Raw genomic sequence first — 8,221 nt, forward strand, 5'->3', positions numbered from 1 at the left:
GGCTCCAATTCTCCTGCAGTCTCCCACTGGGTTGCCAAGTTAGATCCTAACCTCCTGTTATTTCACCCCTCCCCCCAGAGTCAGGTGTTTCTGCTAGGCTCAGGGCCGGTGCAGACCTGAGGTCGCCCTGCTTATGACGTATGTCCAAAATGGCGCCTGCTCTGTCTTGCTCACCTTTGAGAGGTGAGTGGAGAGAGAGAAACTTGTGTCCGTATCAGTCACTTTTATTTTTTTTTTCCTCTCTCTCTTCTAGTTAGCCTGGTGAATTTTTCCCCACGGAGTTTCAAGCCTCGTTCCCTCTAGCCTCCTCTTTCCACTTGCCCGCTGGTGTCTCGGGCTATTGAGGTTCGGCTCACCTTGCGTTCCAGCGCTGGTGCGTTGAGTCTGCCGCTGGTGTCCCGAACTTGGGCTCCCACGCTCTCCACGCAGGTACACTGTGAATCACTAGTTCCGGAAGTGTTTCCTCTGCTGTTTCATCCCCTACTCTTCCTTGACCCTGCAGTATGTCCACTTATATTAAACTGTCTATCCCCCTGACTAATAGTTTGCTCCCTGCCTATTCCGCCATCATGCCGCTCTCCTAATTTCCTATCCGGAATTTATTCTTTTGAATGTTTTTTATCGGGGAACATTTTATTTTGAGCTTGGATACAGTAATTGGTTCCACATGGAGACAACAGCTGAACATATTCGTATTTTCTAGGGAGAAAGCTAGAGGAACTGTGGCGAACAAACATGATATTTCTGTTTGTATAGATGATATTTTATGCACTTGCCTAACGGAAAGACTTTGCTTTTCTCCAAAACCATTTTTACTGTGATTTTCTCGGTCCATTGCATCCGAATTCCACAACACTTTGTGCGGATATGACTGGATGAAAGCAGAAATATCCGGTTGTGTTTTGGCTAACTCAATCCGAAATATTGTGAAAAACTCTGTGTTTGTGTTTTCAGGATATTATCGATGGACTTTATTGTTTTGAATGTTTTTATCTGGAAACATTTAATTTTGTACCCTTGAAACACTAATTGGTTCATCATGGGAACACCAGCTCTACACATTCGTATTTTCTAGGGAGAAAGCTAGAGGAACTGCGGCAAACAAACATGATATTTCTGTTTGTATAGATGACATTTTATGCACTTGCCTAACGAAAAGACTTTGCTCTTCTCCAAAACCATTTTTACTGTGATTTTCTCGATCCATTGCATACGAATTCCACACCAGTTTGTCCGGATATGACTAGATGAAAGCGGAAATATCCGGTTTTGTTTTGACCAACTGAATCCCTGATATTGCTACAGCCTCTGTGTTTGTATTTTCTGGATATTATCAACGGACTATATTGTTTTGAATATTTTTTATCAGGGAACATTTAACTTTGTTCTTGGAAACAGTAATTGTTTCCACATGGAGACACCAGCTGAACATATTCATATTTTCTAGGGAGAAGCTAGAGGAACTACTGCAAACAAACATAGTATTTCTGTTTGTATAGACTTTTTCCGGATATGACAGAATGAAACCGGAAATATCCGGTATTGTTTTGGCTAACTCAATCACAGATATTGCTACAGCTTCTGTGTTTGTGTATACCTGATATTATACACGTACTTCATTGTTTTCAATGTTTTTTATTAGGGAACATTTTATTTTGATCTTGGAAACACTAATGGATTTCATTGGAGACACCAGCTGCGATTTTCTCGGTCCATTGCATATGATTTCCACACCACTTTTTCCAGATATGACTGGATGAAACCTGAAATATCCGGTTGTGTTTTGGCTAACTCAATCCGAAATATTGTGAAAGCCTCTGTGTTTCTGTTTTCTGGATATTATCGATGGACTTTTTTGTTTTCAATGTTTTTATCAGGGAAGATTTTATTTTGTTTCATAGAAACAATAATTGGTTCCACATGGAGACATCAGCTCTACACATTCGTATTTTCTAGGGAGAAAGCTAGAAGAAATGCGGCAAACATAATGATATTTCTGTTTGTATAGATGACATTTTATGCACTTGCCTAACGAAAAGACTTTGCTTTTCTCCAAAACCATTTGTACTGTGAATATGTCAGTCCATTGCATACGAATCCCACACCAGTTTGTCCGGATATGACTGGATGAAACCGGAAATATCTGGTTTTGTTTTGGCTGATTCAATCCGAGATATGGCTACAGCCTCTGTGTTTGTGTATTCCTGATATTATCCATGGACTTTATGGTTTTGAATATTTTTTTATCAGGGAACATTTTATTTTGAGCTTGGATACAGTAATTGGTTCCACATGATGACACCAGCTCTACATATTCATATTTTCTATGGAGAAAGCTATAGGAACTGCGGCAAACAAACATGATATTTCTCTTTGTATAGATGACATTTTATGCACTTGCCTAAGGAAAAGACTTTGCTTTTCTCCAAAATAATTTTTAATGTGATGTTCTCGGTATATTGTATACGAATTCCACACCACTTTGTCCAGATATGACTGCATGAAACCAGAAATATCTGGTTGTGTTTTGGCTAACTCAATCCGAAATATTGTGAAAGACTCTTTGTTTGTGTTTTCTAGATATTATCGATGGACTTTATTGTTTTGAATATTTTTATGAGGGAACATTTAATTTTGTTGTTGGAATCACTAATTGGTTCCACATGGAGACACCAGCTCTACACATTCGTATTTTCTCTTGATCATTGCTAGAGGAACTGCGGCAAACAAACATGATATTTCTGTTTGTATAGATGACATTTTATGCACTTGCCTAACAAAAAGACTTTGCTTTTCTCCAAAACCATTTTTCTGTGATTTTCTCAGTACCCTTCATATGAATTCCACACAGTTTGTCTTGATATGACTAGATGAAACCGGATATATCCGGTTTTGTTTTGGCTAACTCAATCCCAGATATTGCTACAGCCTCTGTGTTTGTTTATTCCTGATATTATCCACGGACTTTACTGTTTTGAATGCTTTTCATCAGGGAACATTTAATTTTGTACCGTTGAAACACTAATTGGTTCATCATAGGGACACCAGCTCTACACATTCGTAATTCTAGCGAGAAAGCTAGAGGAACTGCGGCAAACAAACATGATATTTCTGTTTGTATAGATGACATTTTATGCACTTGCCTCTAGAAAAGAGTTTGCTTTTCTCCACAACCATTTTTACTGTGATTTGCTCCGTCCATTGCATACGAATTCCACACCAGTGTGTGCGGATATAACTGGATGAAACCGGAAATATCCGGTTGTGTTTTGGTTAACCCAATCCCAGATATTGCTACAGCCTCTGTGTTTGTGTATTCCTGATATTATACACAGATTTTATTGTTTTGAATGTTTTTTATCAGGGAGCATTTAATTTTGTTCTTGGAATCACTAATTGGGTCCACATAGAGACACCAGCTCTACACATTCGTATTTTCTAGGGAGAAAACTAGAGGAACTGCGACAAACAAACATGATATTTCTGTTGTATAGATGACATTTGATGCACTTGCCTAACGAAAGACTTTGCTTTTCTCCAAAACCATTTTTACTCTGATTTTTTTGGTTCATTGCATACGAATTCCACACTAGTTTGTCCGGATATGACTGGATGAAACCGGAAATAACCGGTTGTGTTTTGGCTAACTCAATCCGAAATATAGTGAAAGCCTCTATGTTTGTGTTTTCTGGATATTATCAATGGATTATATGTTTTTGAATGTTTATTTATCGGGAAAAATTTTATTTTGAGCTTGGATACAGTAATTGTTTCCACATGGAGACACCAGCTGAACATATTCATATTTTCTAGGGAGAAAGCTAGAGGAAATATGGCAAACAAACATGATATTTCTGCTTGTATAGATGACATTTTATGCACTTGCCTTACGAAAAGACTTTGCTTTTCTCCAAAACGATTTGTACTGTGATTTTCTTGGTCCATTGCATACGAATTCCACACCAGTTTGTCCCGATAATACTGGATGAAACCGGAAATATCTCATTTTTTTTTTTTGGCTAACTCAATCCGAGATATTGCTACAGCCTCTGTGTTTGTATATTCCTGATATTATCCACGGACTTTACTGTTTTGAATGTTTTATCAGGGAACATTTAATTTTGTACCGTAGAAACACTAATTGGTTCATCATGGGGACACCAGCTCTACACATTCGTATTTTCTAGGGAGAAAGCTAGAGGAACTGCGGCAAACAAACATGATATTTCTGTTTGTATAGATGACATTGTATGCACTTGCCTAACGAAAAGACTTTGCTTTTCTCCAACACATTTGTACTGTGATTTTCTTGGTCCATTGCATATGAATTCCACACACTTTGTCCGGATATCACTGGATGAATCCGGGAATATCTTGTTTTGTTTTGGCTAACTCAAACCCAGATATTGCTACAGCCTCTGTGTTTCTTTATTCCTGATATTATCCACGGACTTTATTAATTTGAATGTTTTTTTTCAGGGAACATTTAATTTTTTGCTTGTAAACTCTAATTGGTTCCACATGGAGACACCAGCTCCACATATTTCTATTTTCTAGGAGAAAACTAGAGGAACTGCAGCAAACAAACATGATATTTCAGTTTCTATCAATGATATTTTATCCAGTTGCCTAATGAAAAGACTTTGCTTTTCTCCAAAACCATTTTTCTGTGATTTTCTTGGTCCATTGCATACGAATTCCACACTACTTTATCTGGATACGACTGGGTGAAACCGGAAATATCCGGTTGTGTTTTGGCTAACTCAAGCCCAGATATTGCTACAAATTCTGTGTTTGTGTATTCTGGATATTATCGATGGACTTTATTGTTTTGAAAGTTTTTATGAGGCAACATTTTATTTTGTACCGTTGAAACACTAATTGGTTCATCATGGGGACACCAGCTCTACACATTTGCATTTTCTAGGGAGAAAGCTAAACGAACTGCGACAAAAAAAATGATATTTCTGTTTGTATAGATGACATTTTATGCACTTGCCTAATGAAAAGACTGCTTTTCTCCAAAAGCATTTTTACTCTGAATTTCTCAGTCCAAGGCATACGAATTCCACACCAGTTTGTCCGGATATGATTGGATGAAACCAGAAATATCCGGTTGTGTTTTGCCTAACTCAAACCGAAATATTGTGAAAGCCTCCGTGTTTGTGTTTTCTGGATATTATCGATGGACTTTATTGTTTTGAATGTTTTTATCAGGGAACATTTAATTTTGTACAGTAGAAACACGAATTGGTTCATCATGGGGACACCAGCTCTACACATTCGTATTTTATAGGGAGAAAGCTAGAAGAACTGTGGCAAACAAACATGATATTTCTGCTTGTATAGATGACATTTGATGCACTTGCCAAAAGAAAAGGCTTTGCTTTGCTCCAAAACCATTTTTCTGTGATTTATCGGTACATTGCATACGAATTCCACACCAGTTTGTCCGGATATGACTGGATGAAACTGGAAATATCCGGTTGTGTTTTGTCTAACTCAATCCCAGATATTGCTACAGCCTCTGTGTTTTGAATTCCTGATATTATCCACAGACTTTATTGTTTTGAATTTTTTTATCAGGGAACATTTAATTTTGTGCTTGGAAACACTAATTGGTTCCACATGGAGACACCAGCTCTACACATTCGAGTTTTCTAAGGAGAAAGCTAGAGGAACTGCGGCAATCAAACATGATATTTGTGTGTGTATCTATGATATTTTGTATACTTCCCTAATAAAAGACTGCTTTTTTCCAAAACCATTTGTACTGTGATTTTCGCAGTCCACTCCATGCGAATTCCAAACCACTTATCCGGATATGACTGGATGAAACCAGAAATATCCGGTTGTGTTTTGGCTGACTCAACGAAATATTGTGAAAACCTCTGTGTTTGTGTATTCCTGATATTATCCACAGACTTTATTGTTTTGAATTTTTTTATCAGGGAACATTTAATTTTTGCTTGGAGACACTAACTGGTTCTACATGGAGACACCAGCTCTACACATTCGTATTTTCTACGGAGAAAGCTAGATGAACTGCGGCAAACAAACATGATATTTCTGTTTGTCTAGATGACATTTTATGCACTTGCCGAACATAAAGACTTTGCTTTTCTCCAAAACCATTTGCACTGTGATTTTCTTGGTCCACTGCATATGAATTCCACACAAGTTTGTCCGGATATGATTGGATGAGACCGGAAATATCCGGTTTTGTTTTGGCTAACTCAATCCCAGATATTGTTACTGCCTCTGTGTTTGTGTATTCCTGATATTATCCACAGACTTTATTGTTTGAATGTTTTTATCAGGGAACATTTAATTTTCTGCTTCAAAACACTAATTGGTTCCACATGGAGACACCAGCTCTACACATTCGTATTTTCTAGGGATTAAGCTAGAGGAACTGTGGCAAACACACATGATATTTCTGTTTGTATAGATGACATTTTATGCACTTGCCTAACGAAAAGACTTTGCTTTTCTCCAAAACCCTTTGTACTCTGATTTTCTCAGTCCATTGCATACGAATTCCACACCAGTTTGTCCGATATGACTCGATGAAACCGGAAATATCTGGTTGTATTTTGGCTAACTCAATACGAAGTATTGCTATAGCATCTGTGTTTGTTTATTCCTGATATTATCCACGGACGTTATTTTTTTCATTTTTTTTTCAGGGAACATTTTATTTTGTGCTCGGCAACTCTAATTGGTTCCACATGGAGACACCAGCTCTACACATTCATATTTTCTAGGGAGAAAGCTAGAGGAACTGCGGCAAACAAACATGATATTTCTGTTTGTATAGATGACATTTTATGCACTTGCAGAACGTAAAGATTTTGCTTTCCTCCAAAACCATTTTTACTGTGATTTTCCCGGACCATTGCATATGAATTCCACACCAGTTTGTCCGGATATGATTGGATGAAATCGGAAATATCTGGTTGTGTTTTGGCTAACTCAATCCCAGATATTGGTACAGCCTCTGTGTTTGTGTATTCCTGATATAATCCACAGACTTTATTGTTTTGAATGTTTTTTATCAGGGAACATTTAATTTTCTGCTTCGAAACACTAATTGGTTCCACATGGAGACACCAGCTCTACACATTCGTATGTACTAGGGAGAAAGCTAGAGGAACTGTGGCAAACACACATGATATTTCTGTTTGTATAGATGACATTTTATGCACTTGCTTAATGAAAAGACTTTGCTTTTCTCCAAAACCATTGGTACTCTTATTTTCTCAGTCCATTGCATATGAATTCCACACCAGTTTGTCCGGATGTGACTGGATGAAACTGGAAATATCTGGTTGTATTTTGGCTAACTCAATCCGAAATATTGCTACAGCATCTGTGTTTGTGTTTTCAGGATATTATCGATGGACTTCATTTTTTTGAATGTTTTTTTTTCTGGGAACATTTAATTTTGTGCTCGGAAACAATAATTGGTTCCACATGGAGGCACCAGCTCTACACATTCATATTTTCTAGGGAGAAAGCTAGAGGAACTGCGGCAAACAAACATGATATTTCTGTTTGTATAGATGACATTTTATGCATTTGCAGAACGTAAAGACTTTGCTTTCCTCCAAAACCATTTTTGCTGTGATTTTCCCGGACCATTGCATATGAATTCCACACCATTTTTTCCGGATATGATTGGATGAAATCGGAAATATCTGGTTGTGTTTTGGCTAACTCAATCCCAGATATTGGTACAGCCTCTGTGTTTGTTTTTTCTGGATATTATCCACAAATTTTATTGTTTTTAATATTTTTTATTAGGGAACATTTCATTTTGAGCAGGATACAGTAATTGGTTCCACATGGAGACACCAGCTCTACATATTCGTATTTTCTACGGAGAAAGCTAGAGGAACTGCTGCAAACATGATATTTCTGTTTGTCTAGATGACATTTATTGCACTTGCCTAACAAAAAGCATATTCTTTCCTCCAAAACCATTTTTACTGTGATTTTCCCGGACCATTGCATATGAATTCCACACCAGTTTTTCCGGATATGATTGGATGAAACCGGAAATATCCGGTTTGTTTTGGCTAACTCAATTCAGATATTGCTACAGCCTCTGTGTTTGTGTTTTCTGGATATTATCAATGGACTTTATTGTTTTGAATGTTTTTTATCAGGGAACATTTTATTTTGAGCTTGGATACAGTAATTGGTTCCACATGGAGAC

The sequence above is a fragment of the Lepus europaeus genome, unplaced genomic scaffold (assembly GCF_033115175.1).
Source record: "Lepus europaeus isolate LE1 unplaced genomic scaffold, mLepTim1.pri SCAFFOLD_60, whole genome shotgun sequence".
Lineage (NCBI taxonomy): Eukaryota > Metazoa > Chordata > Mammalia > Lagomorpha > Leporidae > Lepus > Lepus europaeus.